Genomic DNA, 19,126 nt, shown 5'->3' with positions numbered 1-19,126 from the left:
ATGACATCCCTCTTCTTTACACTGACAGGATAGATTCACTGACTGGTGGATTTGACATTGCTGACTTTGAAAGTCATTTTGTTCACATCTTCAAGCAGTTTTGGGGCAATGTTTAGTTTATTTGAGCCACTAACACCTTAAAAAAACACCTACATTTCCTTTCACCCCTCACACCCCCGCTCACTATTTCTCTTCTGATAGTCATAGACTCCCAAAGGCTCGTGAGCCATATGGCACCATCAGGGATCCGTGTGCACTTGCGTCCCAGTGTGTTAGTGTGCTGGAGAGGGAGAGCAGCCGTGGCTCAAGGTGTCAGCAGGCAGGGTGGTTTAAATTTAACAGCAACAGGGCTGATCTCTGCATGGCAGGTCCTGTCTCTCCCCTTCTGCTCTCTCTCCTCACACACAGACACACACAGTCTGTCTTCATAGTCACCAGCCACAGACATCATCACACACAGCAGCAGCAGCAGCTCCCTGTCAGGAGACGCACCTCTTCGTCCTCTTTGTCCTCTTCCTCTCTCTCACTCATCAGACCACCTGGATTGTACTAGAGGCCAGCTGAGGACGCGGCAGCAGCAGTGACGGCAGTGGAGGAGAGAGAAGGGACGCTCAGCGTTGCAAAGGGAAGGAGAGCGGAGCAAACATTCACACTGAGGATAACACTTCATCCGAGCTGGCAGGCTGAAGGCACAGCCAGTGGCACTGCAGAGGCACATCAGCACCGTGGGCTAAAGATTTGCTGCGAGAGGTAAGGCTGGAGCTTGGCTATGAGACAGTGTGTGTGTTTGTGTCATAAGATGTGTGTATATCATCTGTTTCCTTTGGAGGCAAATACACAAATGCAAAAGGTTGTGAGCCTGTGTGATTGTGCATGGATGTCATGGAAAATTATCACTGAGTCATGTTTGTAATAAATTACAAGTATTTCATTTTCAGCCTAGTCAGCCTGGCATTTTCAAAATTGTATTTTATTTATTAAAAAAAATCTTGATTTAAAAAAAAAAAATCCTGAATTTATTATTGAAGTATAGTCTGTATGTCTGCAAAGCCTTTTGCGCAGATGCGCTGAACTTCAGTGGATTTTCAGAACAACCACTGAGCAGAACATAATCTGCATTGTGGCAGCTTTTCTGCAAGGTTGCTGCTAATTGAATAGATACAAAGATTAGAGGCCAGAGGAGACCCGAGGCTCTGAGGAGGGGAGGGCACAGTGAACTCCTGCTGATCTTAATTCAATCTAATCAGGTTGAATTTGCTCTAATTAGGTTTATTTCTTTGGCTGGGACAGACAAGGCTCTCACACATTTGGGTTTCTTTTTGCGGTTGGCTCTGCGTGACACTTTTGTTTTGCTTTCTTGGAGGGAATCACCATTACAGCTGAATCTGCTGATGAGGGCAGAACATGATATGGCCCCGGCAGTGGCAGCATGCCTCGTGATCAATTTGCCCACCACATCAAAGCTGGCGGTGATAATTCATCCACTCCTGTGCGGTGACACTAGCTTGAGCGGACGCTGGTGTTACACGGCGGGGTTGTATTAGTTGCAGCCGGGGAATTTCCAAAGGGCAGCGTGTCCATGAGAACCCACAGCAGTGTCATACAGTATCTGAGACCAACCAGAAGGGGTGGGTGACGGGAAGAAGGGAGGGAGGGAGGGAGTCAAGTTACCAATCTTGGACTCAAGTCTCAGATTGAAAGACGTGGGCGAGACTGGTAGCAATGAAGCATTTCCACTGGTTTAATTATGAAACTCTCACTTTATTATTTTCTCCTTTGGCTTATAACATGCCAAATCTTTCATCATATTATGGGATTGGGGAGGTGCTGTGCTGGCATCCATAGTTTGATGATGTGCTGGTATGTGGTGGTCAGCACAGTGAGAGCGAGAGATGTTACTAATAAAAGGATTAGCATAGCCTTTAAAGATCATCACATAACATTTTGGTTTGTGGTTACTCACAGGATGTGAACGATGATGGCTTGAGGCTGGTATTTATAGGTGGAATTTGGGGCTCTTTTTTGGGCTCCTGGAACAGTTGGCCATTTCCACCTCTTTTCTTTTTTTCTGATGTTTAAAGGTCTGCAATAAAAGCATCGACAGGTGTTCGAAGCACTCCTTCCCGAATGGAAGAAACCTTCTTCCTGTGAGTAAATATTTGGGCAGAAGGATGCCTTGCCGTTCAGGTTTAAACGGCTTGCAGTTTAGCTTGTGACCGGAAGTGACCGGTTAATCGGGTTAACCATGTATGATAGTGGGGCCGAGAGCCACGGCCTTCTGGTGCTTGTAATCTGCTGTAAGACAACAAAAGGGGGCTGGCCAGCAGGATGATCAGCAGGTTTAGTGTGAATGGTGTTTATAGTATGTGTGTGAATGATTTATAGACAGTTCACCATAGGCCCTGATGGGAGTGTCGAAGCAATGACAGGCCCCTCACATGTCAGATTTTAGATTGACAGAAACTTTTCAAACTCCAATTTTTTTTTATACCTGTTTTGTATAAACTCCTTCAAATGACTTTAAAAATGACATCCTGCCCTGCTAGAAAGTGCTTTGCTTTCAGTCTGATTGACAGTTTGAGGGTAGTGGGGCAGAGATCGCTAAGCAAGACACGCATTAAGGCAAACCTCCTGGCACCCTGAGCTTCACCAGCTGTAGACTGGATTAGAAGGTCTAGCTCAAAAGGTCTTATTGAAGGTGTTTGATTCATCAGCAGGAAGCGACTGGTGGTTAAATTCAGGGTTTAAAAACATGGATCAAAGATGCTTGAAGTTTACTCCTTTTTCATCCCCTTGGAAACTGCAACGGTTAGGCGAGTACAAACTTATAACCTACTCCAACCTAATAACCCCTCCAACCTCCAAATGTGGGCTTTTATACTTTCTAAATAGAGAAACTTTATCTGTCAGTGTCTAACAATGCTCAGGCAAGTCTGTGACCTAAAACAGTATTTGATTTCCCTGGATGAGAAAACCAAAATAAGGCTCCTAACTGACTATCCGCTTGCATTGTGTCAGTTATCTGAACCTAACTTTAACCATGACAGGAGTCTGTAATCGTTACACATAGTCTACCTGAACACTACAATCCTTATTTCTTGCTTTTTCAAGGCAGTTTAAATTAGTCTACTAAAAACGTGGCAGTAATCGTCAAACGGCCATTTGTGAAGGAAAATTAGGTGATTGCCGTTTAATTTGGAGCAGGGGCGGATCTACAAGGGTGGCATGGGGTGGCAAGTGTCACCCTAAAATTATCCCTTGCCACCCCAAGTGCCACCCCAGGTTTTCCATATGACAGTGTTGTTTATTAAAATAAGATAGCATTAACAGTTTGAGCATAGTTACAGTCAACGGTGAATATAAATGCTAAAACTGATTGCATAGTGTTTCCCCCCACCACCATTAACAAATGGTTCAGCCCATAGCAGGACTGGATTTTTTTCTTGTTTTCAGTAGCAAGCGATGTTTATGATTGTGCCAGAGCACATTTTGAACAACATCATGGGAATTTCACTTTTTACACAGATGTTACACTCTGGAAATGGAAGGAAGGTGAATGTTATTAACCCTCTGTGGTCCACGGACACGCTGCACCTCCAAATCACATGACTGATGTAAGCTGACATAGCAACAAGCTGCAGCCACGCAGCGAGACAGAGCGAGTGAGAGAGAGCGAGAGAGTTTTTAGATGTGGGAGATTTGTGACGTTTAGTGTGGAGTGTATACTTAGTGTGTTGTGTTGTCTTGTGTAGTTGTTCTGTTGTGTAGTCGTTTTGTTTTGTGTGTCAGTGAGGGCACTAATGAATGTCACAGAGGCACATTTGCAACGTAAACACTGTCAACCAGCGGAGTGATACACCTCCTGTTGTCAGGCCTGCAGGTTTATCCCTGTGCTGTTCTGTCTTTTGGTGGACAAACTTCTTTTTTACTGGCACACATCATTTGTGGGGCATCTTATTGCAACACCTGATTGTTCTCTCATTTTAGTTTTAGTAATATTTTTAAATGGTTGTAGAAAATGAAAAAAACAAAAAACGGCAGGTGTATTGGCTGCATTTTTAGATAAATAGTTGTATATGTTTACAAAACGTACAATTTCTATTTGCATTTCAAGTTATAAAAATTTACTCAACATGTCTGTGGTTTTTTTTTACAGTAAAAAAAAATACTACTCGTATTTTTAAGTTCTTTGTGTGATTTCAGATCAGTAATACTAATGCAGTATGTCAGTGAAAAAAACAACTAAATTCAGTTGAGCTGAAAAGAATGATACCAAACAAGGCAAGGGGAAAAAACCAAAATGAAACAATTTGAGGGTGAAATACAAGCGTAAACTCAAAAGGAATCAAAAATGGGCAGTTGTATTTCAGACCTCAGTGGGTTAATCCAACAAATTAGGTTTAAATTTTGGTTCATGACAGTGCAGATTTCTGACATTTTGTGTAATTTAAGCATATAACAATGTGATTGTTTTCTAACAAAAAACAGTCTGAAGCTTAATTAGACTTGTGTTTGTAAATGAACCGCCTCATTTTGTGTAGCTTTCTGGATTTTATAGTTATTGGGCTACATATTTATTTATTATAAAGGCTATACAGTACATAAGATCAAAACTCACATGTTTTATGTAACTAAAGTGTGTCATTATGTGGGCTACAGACAATAATTAAGTTATAGACTATATTTATATGAAAAACGTGTATACTTACTGCATTTGAATTATTTTAACCATATGTAACCACCTGCATATGTGTTTTAAAAAAAAGGCTTTGATTTTGCCACCCCATTTGATTTCTTTGCCACCCTCATGCCACCCTAAGAAAATTTCTCTAGATCCGCCCCTGATTTGGAGGACTTGTTGAATGAATGTATCAGTACTGAGCGATTAGCGGGGGATTCGGCTTCTCAGTTTGATGGTTGAAAGTGGCTCCTTAAAAAGCTTCAGGGCTGATACGCAAAAACTGCGGGTGTTGCAGATTGTTTAATTGAGCTGGGTGTAGTGGGGTCGACAAGTACAAGAAGTGCATGGGTAGTGGGCCACATGGTGCTTGGCTGCAGGAACAGTGACTCGTTTCATTGGTGGGGATCCTGTTTCTCTCACAGAATACCAACAGCTCACAGCTCTGGGAAAAGAGCACTATATATACCCCAGTGTTGTCCAACATTAGTCTCTCTCTCTCCATTTCTCACAGCTTGCCTTCTGCTGTCAAGCAAAGTCAAAATAAGCCAGCCGAGATCCATTTTTCAGGCAGGGGTGGGTGTGGGGGGGCACTGAAAGATCAGCTGGAGTGTGCTTTCGCAGAAGACGTTCCCATGAGAGCAAGGCAAGACAAACAAACAGAGTGTCGTGGACAAGTGGCTATAAAAAAAGTGAGAAAGGTGCACTGGTGACCGTAGACGGTGTGTTTAGTGCAAAACACATGAAACACACTCGGGATGGGAGCTAAATTATCTTTACGCTGCTTCAGCAAAGCTTTTCTTCCTGCAGGTGCTTCACTACAGGAACAGCTCAACTCCAAGCGCATAAATAATTCACCAGGGTATCTCCAAGCCTGTTCTGCTCTGAGCGGTTACAGCATGATTTGCTGCGGCAGACACGGTCGTCGTGGTCGTCGCTCATCTCCGTGCAAGAGTAAAGCAAGTAACACTCGAGGTGCATTAGTACACCGTGGAGCATTAGTGACGGATGACTGCCTGTGCTGCATTAAAAACTATCAGCAGGAGGTGGGGGGGGGGGGGGGGGGGGGGTTGGCTGGAGGCTTCAATTATATGTGTGAAAAAGGCAGCATGGTGAAATCCCAGACCCAAAAAACTCTTTGAACTCACTTTGAAGTTCTGCATAATCTGCAAAGTTCAATAACTTGCCAGACAGCTCAGATCACTTTCTTTTTGTCAGCTATGAGTCATATGTATATACTTGTAACCATTCATTCTCATTTGAATCTTGTATTGTGTCTGCATATGTTGCAACAAATGAAGAACGCTTGAAAAGGAACATCAGAAGCAGAATAAACAAAAAAAAGATTTGCGTTGGCTCTCGAGAGACGTCCTAAACTACAACGGAGTCGCTACTTTGAATCGAACTGGTGCTCTGAACAAAACACACGTCGGAAGCTGAAGCTGTAATAACAGACAAATATGATCTTGCTTAGCCTGTGAAGATTAGCTATGTTAGAGGAACATAGCTTAATATTGTTAAGTAATATAAATAGACAACTAAAATCTATAAAACTCTCAAACAAGGGACAAACTCTACTAATGTGTAAATTATCAAAGAAAGCACAATATTTATTTGTCTACAGGTCGTAACCCATTAAATATGTAACAGGAAGACTTTTATCACTTTTACCTTGGTCATATTATTAACTGCTACTTCATACAGCACCTAATGAACTATAGGACTCTGATACACATGAAAACTCGACTATGTGTGCTTATTACAAAGAAACCAGAAAACATTTGTCACCTTTATCGGATTTGTAACCCTGGCTGTCTTTTCATTTCCTCGTGCTGTGAATGTTCGTCATTCGCATTGTTGGGATTTGTCGGCGCGTCATCACCTTTACTTTGTTTAGTCCCTCTACTCTAAGTTAAATATACAATAAGGGGCCACTGCAGAGCTGTTTCCATGATGCAGCAGAATGTGTCAGGATGCTAGCTGAGGCTGTGGAGTCTGAGATGTAGGTTTTGGCATCTTTCAGTTTTTCAGACGATTGCTTTATCTGACTTTGGGGTGAATTTGCTGGGACGTCCACTTCTGGGAAGGCTGACATGTGTCTTGAATGTTCTCCACTTCTAAATAAGCTTTCTCACTGTAGAATGATGGACTGCATACTGTTTGGAAATGACCTTATAACCCTTCCCATGTTGAAGCAACAATTGCTGTTCATTGCTCTTGTCTTTCTTGGCATTGTGCATTCAGCACACACCTGAATTCTGACAGCAATAGTTTTTCTTACTGGAAGAAAAAGTAAACACAATGATTGTCACACTATGGGATAAATCTATGGTTGACTAAAACATAGCGTGTCCATGGGTGTAGCTTAGCCTGCTTTGTGGAGAAACATTATATAAATGTAATCTCTATAGAGCTCTTTACAATCCAACCTCAGCATGAACCAGCTCACATCTTGCTGCTATATCTGCATTGTGTTCCCCTAGGGGCCTTGGCTTTGCTTGTGAAATTCTTGGCATATGCAACACGATGGGATAAAGTGACAGAGGTGGCAGCCTGATGCTAAAAATTCTCTGCGGGGGAAAAAAATAAAACACCCAAAGGGGTCCGTGAGTGTGTCTGTGCTCCTCTTTGGGCCTAAGCCTCCATTGTTGCTCCTGTCTGTGTTTGGTGTTGCCATAGAAATGGTCCTAGTTGAGATGCGGGCTTAGCATGGATCTGTAACTGTGAGTGGCTTTTGCATTCGTTAAATGACGGGGTCAGTTATCAGACTATTTTCTGATGATCCCCCCTCCCTAACATTTTCCCTGCTGCCTCTTATTTAAGAGAAGTGAGGCATGTGGAGAGCAAACAGGGGCAGAAGTGGAAAGGACACAAGTGTCACAGTGAGAAATGTCACTGTTGCACCCTGGGACATATTTGCTTACTTTCGCCTGGATGAAGTGGGAAGTTGTCCTAACTGGGGGTCTTTTGCTCACAGAGAGACTGTATTTGGCACGAGTGCTGCAGTGTCCGTCTGGGACGAGGCCAAAGGCTGGACAGCAGACAGTGTTGGTGCGGATGAAGCGGAGAACGCTACACCCCTCTGCCAAGATGACTCATAAGCAGAGCGGGCGGGGGGTGGGGTGGGTGGGCAAAGCCACAATAGTGCTTCAGAGTTTGGTGTCCAAGTTGGACAGGATGAACTGCGGTTTTCCACAGCTCATCATGAAAGTGTTGCGGTTTTATTATAACCTCTCGTCCTCTCTAGCGCTGCGATCCCTGTGCCTGAATCAGGGATGTGTTTTTTGCACGACATGTTACGTTGTTTTTGTCAACTGCTGTGCAAAAAAGTACATGAATGCAGAGGCAGCTAACTTGAAGGATTTATAATTTTCCTCAGCTGATAAACCGCACTGATGACTCAAAGAATAATAAACAAAAAACAAAAGAGATCTGCAGCTCTGTTCTTTACAAATGAAATGCTCAGATCTTGTTCAAAAGAAGCCATGAGTCAGCTCCTGGAGAAATATTGCTTTGCTGCTTGGATGCAGCATAGCCACTAAATATTGAGTTGATACAACCTCGGGACAAACCTCATCTTGTTATGTATGATGATATATTTTTACCTATGATGATTAACCTATACGTACTTGTCAGTCACCTCTAATAGATTAAAATGAATGACCAGCACAGGTGAAACTGAACTCACCCCACTTTCACTTTAGGAAACAAAACCAAAAATCCTGATCACACATAATGAAATTCCAATGAGACGTTTCAGACAATCACATCTATAATACCTGTTTGTCGATCAGACACATCCACCCGGTTTATTACAGTTTTCAGTGGCATGTTGTGCTGTAATTACAGCTTAGACATTTGACTTGTAAATTGCCCTTGTTGTGATTCACTGGACAGCTTACTGAGGATGTTGCTGGGCAACTGGGTTAAGTTAAAAACTGAATAAAGATGCTTAGGGAACCATAACTATCTCCCTTCCCTACATAGTGGGTAATTATTTTTCTCAAAATTAGCTTTTGTAATAATTTTATACAATTTTTTACAATTTTCAACTGCATTTCTGTCTTAAAATGATCAAAATGTATTTTTAATATAGAATTATCATTTTAATTGTTATCGTCAATCCATTCCTGCTCTAGTGAGCAAATAATTATGTGTGACGAGGTCATCTTTTCATCTAGAGGTTAATCAATACCAGGATCACAGCAGAAATGTCAGCTTACCAGATAACCAAGGTGTTAAAGCAGCCTAGCCAAAGATAAAGCTATTTAACAAGAAAATAAATAAGTAGGATCACGAGATTTGAAAGTAATAAGGGGACTAATACAAAGGTAAATAAATAAAAATGATAATTAATTCATGCATTTGTAAAACTATTTGACGTGTAGATCTGGTGTCAGTATTTTATGGGATTTTGATTTATTTTTATGTAGTCACTTATTAATTTTATTTATTATTATTATTTGACAGCTTCAGTCCTCTATAGAGTGCAGTACATAGCAGCAGCTCAGAGATTTCTCCAGTTTTTTTTAAATGTTTTGCTGCTATTATTCACTAAAGATGATGAATTTTACTTTGAGGAATATCCATAATTTGTAGATGCAGTTTTTTTGCAGATTGATGACCCTCTGCCTTTCTACAGTGCTACAGCAACATTCACTAATTAGCTGCAAAATGTTCCTCCAGCTGTTTCTCTGTAGTACCACTTACTTTTACTTTTTTGAGATGTGTTGCTGGCATTAAATTCAAAATGAGTTGATATTTTTCAGGAAATAGTGAAATGTCTGTGTCAACGTTCAATATGTTTTCTTTATTCTGTTGTGAACATAATACAGGTGAGTGAAATTTGCTAATCACTGCATTCTGTTCCTTTTCCCATTTGTACCAATTCATGTACTCTTGTGTATGGCACACAGTACACGTGTGCACACCTGGATACATGTTACTTGTATTGCTGCAGCCAGTACTTTGGCTCTCAATATGCTGTAGCAGGTTCACTGCGTGTGCTTTTAGACTTTAAATGAAGCTAACAGACTGCTAACCTTTCTGTAATCACCGACTGACAATCTCACATCAATTAAAAAACACCCAAATGTGAACTAATTTAAAATGCACAAAGGAGCAGCGTTGTGCACCTTTAAAGCTTTCAGTCCTCACACATTTTTAGAAATCATACAAAACTTTCCACTTCTTCAAACCCAGCCTGGTTAGTGACTCAGGTTTTCTTTGTGTTCACTGTGCTGTTACAGTAGCAGCTTCAAATGTCCCATTTAAGTTTATTCAAACAGCTTATTTGGGAATATAGGACAAATCTGCAGCAACCACAGGTCTAGTGATTTAGGCCAATCAGAGAAAAGCACCTTCAAAGCTTTCTAAATGAAACCCTGGCTGGAGCTGACTAGAGTAGAGTTCTTATCTGACTTCTTGCCTTCTCCTCACCTCTACCGTGCAGGGGATTGGGTGACCTACTAATTTTAGCCCAGGCTGATTTGTTGGCTGCTGGACAGTTTGGATTACAGGCAAAAAGGAGCTGACACATCAGTCATAATTCAGAGGATAAAGAGGAATATCACCACATATGTGCTTCATTTATTATTTACTACTACTATAATTTTCCAATTTAAAAAATCTCACTTATTTAGACAAAACGACTCCCACAAGAGTAAATCATCACAATGACTTGAAGCAGAATAAAACGTGTCCAATAATAGTTTTACCTTCTATTTCATCTGTAATGTATGACCTCACAGCTACGCTAGCATTACTCAGAGGACTTATAAAGCACAGCAATGCTCCTCTCACACTGACAATGCTAATATGCTGCTGTTTACAATGTTCGCTGTCTTAATTTTAACTTTAACATTCCCTGACGAGCACCACACACTTGGAACAGCTGAGGCTGGTGGGAATGTCAACAATTCTGCTGGTGTTTTTACTCAGTTCTGCATTAGGACTAAGATCATGGCTAATGAACATGAATACAATTGATTTAATGCCATTTGATGATCTATGTGTTGTCACGCCCACCTTCCGTTACTGTTGTAACATGTATTCAGAATTCTGTGTCTTAATACCAAAGCTCACATTCAGATTTTGGACTTTTCAGTTGATGTTGACTGAAGACTTTGAGCCAATCTGTGAGTCATTAATGAGTGACAGGGAAAAGCCCCCTGCTTTAACAGAGGTAATCTGTTAATCAGTGGCATTAGGTGTGAGGGCAAAGTGACACCATGTGGGCCAGCTGATCGATGCTGCGAACCTGTAATCCTCTACTTTCAATCTGCTGTCACTGCACAGACGGATGGACTGACTGGGATCACATGCATGAATGAACACTTGCATGCTGATGCCTTGTGAGGTTTGTTATGTAGCGAACGCTAAAACGTCCAAGAAAGACACACCCTCAGATGTAATTATTTATGTCATGAGTGATGCGGCAGATTTCCATGACGAGACAAATTAACAGCCTGCTTACCAGCTAATCTGCCCTCAGACCACAGTCTGGGATAGACTGTGAACTCACAATACATTAAAATGTTGGGGTAAACCCACAGACACTAAGACAATCCTTTAACAGCCCAACTGATTGGTTAATCTGTGAGAGGGTCAGCTTGCTTAGTGCCAGGTCCATGAAGGGATCTGACAATGAAAGCTGCCACCAATGCAATGATCCTTTTACAACAGAGTAAATTAGACAGCAGCAGTGGTAAACAGGAAGAGCAAAACACATTCATGCTACATAAAAACAGACACTGAATGCTAAAATGAATAAGAAAATATTGCTAAACTCCCTAACACTCCCTAACAACTATGTACAGTGAAGCCAGTGGTAGTCTATGTAGCCAAATGAATATCTGATAATGTCCAGAAGTTCCACAAGGCCACTCCCCAAAACACAAAAAAGTGCTGCCCTCTGCTGGCTGTTTGAAGCAGAGGTTCCTGTGAAAACTACTTTAAAACAAGACTCCACTTTAACCTCAAATTAAGAAAGACTCCAGCTGTTAAAACAATTTAGAAACATTTATAATGCTATAAAACTGCTGTTAAAAAGAGTGAAACACCAAAACAAGAAAAACATTTTGTATCTTTTAAATGTTTAGCAGTGCAGCTCTGTAGCTCTTTGCCTTTGAGTAAATAAAAAAAATGTAAATCATATTACACCTTCATAATACTTGTGGCAAACACCAGACCAAATTGGCACCTACATGATGATATGAAATTAAAAATTAGGGAAACTTTTGAAGTCACACAGAAGTAAGTGAAGTATGTAAATAAATAAGTATTCAAATAAGTAAGTAACATTTATTTATTAAGCACATTTCTCAGACAAGTGGTCACAAAGCACTGTACACAAAATAAAATCCATCCATCCATCCATCTTCCTCCGCTTTATCCGGGACCGGGTCGCGGGGGCAGCAGCCTAAGCAAAGAGGCCCAGACCTCCCTCTCCCCAGCCACCTCCTCCAGCTTATCCGGGGGAACACCAAGGCGTTCCCAGGCCAGCCGAGAGATATAATTTCTCCAGCGTGTCCTGGGTCTGCCCCGGGGCCTCCTCCCGGTGGGACATGCCTGGAACACCTCACCCAGGAAATCAATAAGAAAATTAAATGCCACAGAAACAGTACAAAAACAATAAATGAAATCAATGAAAGTATCAACGGAAATCCTGGGAAAATGAAAAGGTTTGTAACAGAATCATTTAGTTAACACACACTTTCTGATGTGAACAAAAACACAGTAAGCCCATCTCAAATCTCAAACCTAGCCTAAACCCTACCTACACCGATCTGCTGACTATCTTGTAGAAAAGCATGTCCATGTCTTAAAGTGCCTGACATGGGAAGCTTAAGAAAACGCATAAACAGCTGCAATATTTTTTGGTTGTATCTTTCTGTATCAGTCGATTTAAAGAAACTTTATTTGATAATTTGTTGGAAAAAATTGCTGCCCTTCACACTGGATTCATATACAATTGTTGACTTTTGCAGGTGTTTATATGTGTTTATCTTTGGGATTAAACAGAGGAGGAATGAGGTGTTGGGATGTGGGAGTTTGTGGGTGATCCATCATCTTCCACGGTGGCCCTCGTGGTGACAGGCTGTTTCAGCTATTCACACCTCCTTACCACCATATCTGTCTGGAGCTGCTCCATCATGCTGGGCACACATGAGGGAGAGCAGGAACAGAGGATCAAGTTTAAACAGAACTGGATGTTTTTTCTTTTTTTAAATTCTGCCTAATGTTGGGAAATTTGTGAAGATGTGCCTTGTTTTGAGTGCTATAGGTGAAACTGGTATAAATATAAGTGAAAAGAGAGCGCACAACCAGGCTCCAGTTGAATCTTTGAAGTCACTTATAAAACATTCTTTTGAAGACAATGTTTTCAATCCACAGGATCTTCCCCAGGCATGTTTCAAAGTGTGAAAAACAGGCTCTTCTTTTACAGGCAATAATCAGTTCAGATTACTGTCCCTAGCAGGTGACAGTGGATCAAAACATCGCTTTCAAAAGCAGGTTTCTAAAGAGAATTTAATTATTAAATTGTAGCCTAACAGTGTGCAGTCTGTTTCCCTTTTGTGGCAAAATATAAATGAAACTCCAAGTGAATACCAAATGAGGGGTGTGCAATAGAAATTCTATATCAATATGAACTAAATTAGCAGCTCTGTCAGCTTTAGTGCAACGAGGATGTGAACAGGATACAAATTTGTTTGGATACTGCAGAGCATCTTCTAAGCACTTTTTGAGGTCTAGTCTAGGTCTTTCCTATCACAGGTTTCGTTAAAACTATTGTACTTACAATAACACATACGACTTAGGAAGGCTCTTTTCATTTAGCACTATGACTTCCACAGGAACTACCTCATGCTGCACCTGGCTGCACCCCATTGAGTAAAACCAGCAGCTACTCGAACCCCCTCCCTGGCCTTGTTTCAGGGTCAGGCCCAGGAAAAGCTGTCCCTGAGTTGGGCAGCTTGCCTTGGGAGATCTTACTAGGAGCATATGTCCCTGACAACAAAGGTCCTGGGATCACAAAGGCACACAAACCCCACAATGATTCACAGAGGCTAGTCTGCATTGAAAGGAGGCAGTCGAGGTTGTTTGTGAGGTGTCCTAGTACTGTCCTACCATTAAGAGACCCCAGGACAGACCCAGGACATGCTGGACATATATATTTATTATTTATATATATCTTGGCTGGCTTGGGGATGACCCAGTGTGACCACCCAGGTGAGCTGAAGGAGGTGGCCAGTGAAAGGGGGATGTGCTTTTCTTTCCTTACAATCCTACCAATGCCCATAGCTTTTAGCGGTCAAAGTGGGCGTCCATTTAGTTGGACAAAAATACCTTCAGTGCTGGAAATGTGCCAAACCTTTCCTTCTGAAATACAAAAGAGGTGCTAAAGCTTCAGTACTAGCCATCAAAATGCAGCCAACATTGACTTACTTGACATCAAACCTGCACAAACATTTACTCTTTGAGTTAATTTTCCAGTTTAAAATAACTTTTAGCAAAGCAAGTAAAATGCTATTAAATGTAGATGTTGCATAAATTTGATTAGAAATCAAGGTTACCAAAAGTAGCCTTCCCAACATTGAATATTGATTAGTGCAGCTGTACAGCCAAGCAACAATCAACACTGACGAAGTCATGCAAACGTCTGAAACACGCCGGTGAGCCTTCCACTGAACCGGACGACCCCTCACATTTGGTTTGTTCATTGTGCCATCCAGTGGAGTGACACCCCCGGCAGCTCCTGGACAACTCAAGCTCCATCACTCCTCTTTCTCATAATCACCTACTCCAGAAGCGACAAGGTTACAGTCTGATGACACTGAGCAAGACGCATCTGCCAAAAAAATGAAAGCTGATACAGGATATTAAATATATCGGGCATGTTTAGACCTCGTATTGAGCCTGCCATGGGAGCCAGCTTGGCTAAACATAGAGCCTGTTTGAGTGGGTTTAAAGAGCAACAGTCACAGCGTGAGGCTCACTTGGTGTGCGTCATCTTCTGTTGCGCTCATGTTTGAATCAAAACAGTGTGACCGGCGCCATTAAAAAGTCATTTTAGTCTTAGTTCTGGTTAAGAGTTCGAAGAAGTTCTGCTCCGCTGTCTGGCTTTGTTTTCATGAGCTTGACCTTGTTAAATGCGTAGACCTCAACATGAGGAAGAACAAGAGCAAATCTCTGACATACAGTGAAGACCTAGACAATTAATGATATTACTCACGCCTTCATGCAGACAAACACACACACACTGTAAAACGCAACATTTGAAGCCAGCCGTGAGGTCATGAGAAAGATATCCTTTTGGCACCACAGTTGCTCAAATACAGACTAATACCAGGCAGAATACAGTATGTGTGTGTCTGTGTGTGTGCATTTACACATTTAGAGCAGCAACTGAGACAAACTGCATGTATGCTCGACCGCATTTCATGTTTCCAACTCGGGCCTTCTCCCCTATTCCTTTTAATGTAAACGAATGCTCTTCGTCTGTTTTCCCAGAGGATTCATCTCCTTCCCTGTCTTGTTTTTTTTTTATACGTGTTACCTGAATGAGCTCATCATTTGGAGAACAGTGTTTTGGCCATAGACTGCTTATATGGGTGTGAATAGTGAAGCCAGTGGAGAAGCACTGAACCTGCTTTATTACTATTGACCAGCAGAGGGTGACTCCTTTGGATGCAAAAAAAGTCAGATTGCATGGAATATTTTGAGGACAGAAGCCTAATTCTCACTTCGTTTATTATCAAAGTTGACACAAGTGGCTTGCAGATAATGAGTGCAAAGGAGGTCAGGCTGTTTCAAAGTGAAACAGCAGTAACTGAAATAACCACAGTAACCAAGGACTGCAGAGTAGCATTTCTGAATGCACAACATGTCAAACCTTGAAGTAGATGGGCTCCAGCAGCAGAAGACCACATTGGGTCCACGTCAGTCAGTAAGAACAGGAAATGTTCAGAATTTGCATAAACACATAAAAGCATGGATCCACACTGCCTTGTATTAGCAGGTCAGGCTGGTGGTGTAATGGTCTAGGGGATATTTCCTTGGCGCACTTTGGGCCCGTCAGTGCGCCAAAGTGCGCCACTCAGGTAGGCAGCAACACAGCCTACCTGAGTGTTGTTGCTGACCATGTCCATCCCTTTATGACCACAGTGCACCCATTTTGATGGCTGCTTGCAGCAGGATAACACATCATGTCACAAAGTTCAGATAATCTCAAACTGGTTTCTTGAACATGACAAAGAGTTGTACTGTACTCAAGTGGCCTCCACAGCCACCAGGTTTCAATCCAATAGAGCACCTTTGGGATGTGGTGGAACGGGAGATTCACATCATGAATGTGCAGCAAACAAATCTGAAGCAGCTCTGTGATGCTTTCATGTGAACATGGATCAAAATGTTCCTGGCACTTTCTTGAGTCATCCATGTGTGTGAGTACCTTATTTCGTCAACACCAAATGTCTGTAAAACACTAAAATCTCTCCATCAACAATATTCTTCATCGTACAGATCCCTGAAAAAAAAAGAAAGAAACACTGATCCTGCAGATTTAAATGTTTTCTTTTGTGTGCCCCCTTTTTTACATTTACAATCAGAAAACCCAGGTTTGATTTTGAATATGCTGAATCACATTTGGAATATTCACCTGAATGTACCCAGAATGGCAGCATGGCGCCCCCTGTTGATGAACAGATACGTCCCTGCTGCCCACTGTGCAGCAGTGTGGCTGCACATTTTTACTAATCCAACAAGAACTGATGCCCAAAAAACAAAAACAAATAAGAGATATTCCCCATGACTGTGCATGCAGAGCTATTTTTCTCCAGTCGATACCAGTAAAAAGCATCATCAGTGCTCCACTTCTGAAATGCTAGATGATTACTGAATCTGATGCCTGCCTCTGCGGCATAATCCATGTATTGGAAACATGCTAAGATGACACTGTTACAGTTTCGGGCCAGTCCAAACATTTCATTGGATTGCATCATCCCGCTGAGAGGAGGCCTAGATATAAGACAAAAATGTGCAACGGTGCTCTTTTTCATTAGACGCACATTTCAGCAGCCATAAGGCCTGCAGCAGAAAGTCGCCATCATCCACCCTGCTGATTTACAAAAACCAGCATGCCTACATCTGAGCTGAAACATCTCTATTCGTCTCCAAGCGTAACTCCTCCGTCGCTCTGGAGGAGTTACAGCGTGTGCCTGAAGCTGTGGACGACTTCAGTGCAGAGGAATTCCCAAAACTGCTTCTCCTGCTGCTTTACACTAATACTCGCAGGAAACATCTTCAACGGTTTTACGGCACCTCTTCCAGCCTCGAGGCCCGAATCCTGGTCGCTACCTGTTGCTGCGGCAACCGCACTGTTTGTAAACATTTCACTGTTTCTCTTGGACCAACGAAGGAAACCCCTCCAGCTGAGCGTGTTACTCTCTGACAGCCTTTCTCTGGGTGCTGACCTATTTAGCAGTGTTTAATAACACTTTAAGTGAAGCAGTATGAGTAGAAACACTAGACATATATTTTTATTTTATAATGGAAACACTTTTCTTGAGAAGACCCACACCTTTTTTTCCACAGTTTAAAAGTGTCCCTGTCCTCTCTAGTGTGCATATTTGCCCCTTAATGGGTATTACTGTGGCCATTAACGCACAGTATGTGTGCCTGTATATGAGTAAAACACCTAGATGCTGTTTTGGTGTAAACTCGCTGACTTTTGTTACATTATTGGCCTCTAAACTCTTACACTCTTAAAAAGTTAAATACAAAACAGCAGACCTCTGCTAACAGCTGTGAAGCTCACTGTCTTGAGATCACAGGCAAGCTTGCATATTTCCTAAGAGGTGCTTTTTATTTATTTCATTGAGTCTTTCTGTATTTTTTGTCAAGTATTTTTTTTAATCTTTGATTTAAAAATGCTATAAGTAGTTTCTGTGGTGGCCCTGAGAGGTCACTCAAAGAAAGAGCAGCAAATAGGAAAACGTTGTACAACAAAACACAACTCAAGTTAAATAAAACAATGAAAATAGACATAAAAACAACAAACCCCCACAACAACACACTTTTATGGCATTTTCCCCCTATTTGCTGGTGTTTTCTTAAGTTGCAGTCTGTTTGACCTTTCAGGGCCATTGTAGCTTTTTCTCCTTTCTTGCCAAAAAGTGACTTCCAGTATTTAAAATGTTGTAAATGGCTTGATTGTGTATAATATATCTCTCATTATGAGCCAGAAAGGACATCCCTGTCACTAGGGAGAAGCTGAAATCAACTTGATGTAAAGTTTATATATCTTTTATTTATCTGGGTAAAAAGTGTCACTGACATTAAAATGTCTTTTTCAAGAGAGATCTGACTGAGAGAGCAGCAGAAATGGCAACAAATGAAACATCACAGTTCTATCAAGATATTGTAGGGGACAATAACACAAGGTCAAGAAGATCATTTCAAAGCAGGTTATTTCTTTATGCACTGTGCAATCCATTGTAAATCCTGTTTACAGCAGTCTATTTACCAATATAAGCAAGTATATTAGGCATAAAATAAACACATATAAACATCAAAATCCCTTTTTTGGTGCAACTAAGTTTGAGCTTAAAGGAAAAGCGCTGTTTTGGGATCTCACGACATTGTGACCTTCTTTGGCTCCAAATGCCTTTGCAGTTTAATCATCGCTGACCCTCAAATTATATGTGTTCCTTTTTGCTATTAGAGCACATGGCCTTGCATACACAAAAACGCATAATTATGATTGTGAATAATGATGCACATGATCGAAAACGAAGATGCCGTGACATCATTCAGCAGAAATGCATGCAGAGTAAAAGATGAATAAATGAGTTTATAATAACTAATGCAATAAACAAGAAAGAACAGCATAGCTGGGACCAAACACTAAAACTGTACTTTGATTACACCAAACTTTGGTGGTGTTAAAAATAAGTGACATGTTACAGTTATGTGTGATAATGTACAGCGTTAAGTAAATTCTTCAATTATTTCATTATGAATTTGCCCTCCATGAAGAACAACTTTCTATTTCACACCATCACTTTTAATGGTTCAAAGAGTAAATTTTTTCCATCTTCTGGGAGTAGAATGAATAGAATTTCCTGTATACAGTAAACTGCTGGAACTGCTGTAAAATTGCAGGAACATTTGTACAATGTCCTGGTCTTTGTAAATACAATTTAATGTGGTAAATGTTAATGCTGTTGAGTGAAAAGACAGCAGCTGTAAAATTTTATTTTCAGTTAAGGAAAAAACTTAAACTTGAGCTCATCTAAGCAAAACAATGATATATCAAGTCCCAACACTGCCTGTGTTGGTTACTGCACTGGGTGTAATAATGTTGCCAAAAACATTCCAACGCTAGCGAAGTTTGAGGGGCTTATATTTTAAAATGAAATTCTCAGTTTCCTCTTCTTAGCTGATAGG

General features: G+C 41.2%; 1 protein-coding gene across 2 annotated transcripts in view; it reads left to right on the top strand.

Annotated features, from left to right (window-relative positions):
* The first annotated feature begins 319 nt into the window (after window positions 1–319).
* Window positions 320–19,126, top strand: part of filip1l (filamin A interacting protein 1-like) — a 110,868-nt gene continuing 92,061 nt past the window's right edge. For both annotated transcript variants that reach the window (XM_085264382.1, XM_085264381.1), the window contains exon 1: window positions 320–750. The gene's annotated coding sequence lies outside the window, so the exon portion shown is untranslated. The remainder of the gene's footprint in view (window positions 751–19,126) is intronic.

This window comes from Mchenga conophoros, linkage group LG23, assembly GCF_057382185.1.
Source record: "Mchenga conophoros isolate Kocher_MC1m ecotype Shallow Benthic linkage group LG23, M_conophoros_male_GT1.1, whole genome shotgun sequence".
NCBI lineage: Eukaryota > Metazoa > Chordata > Actinopteri > Cichliformes > Cichlidae > Mchenga > Mchenga conophoros.
Note: the sequence above shows the minus strand (reverse complement) of the source record. Positions and strands in the feature narration are given on the sequence as shown.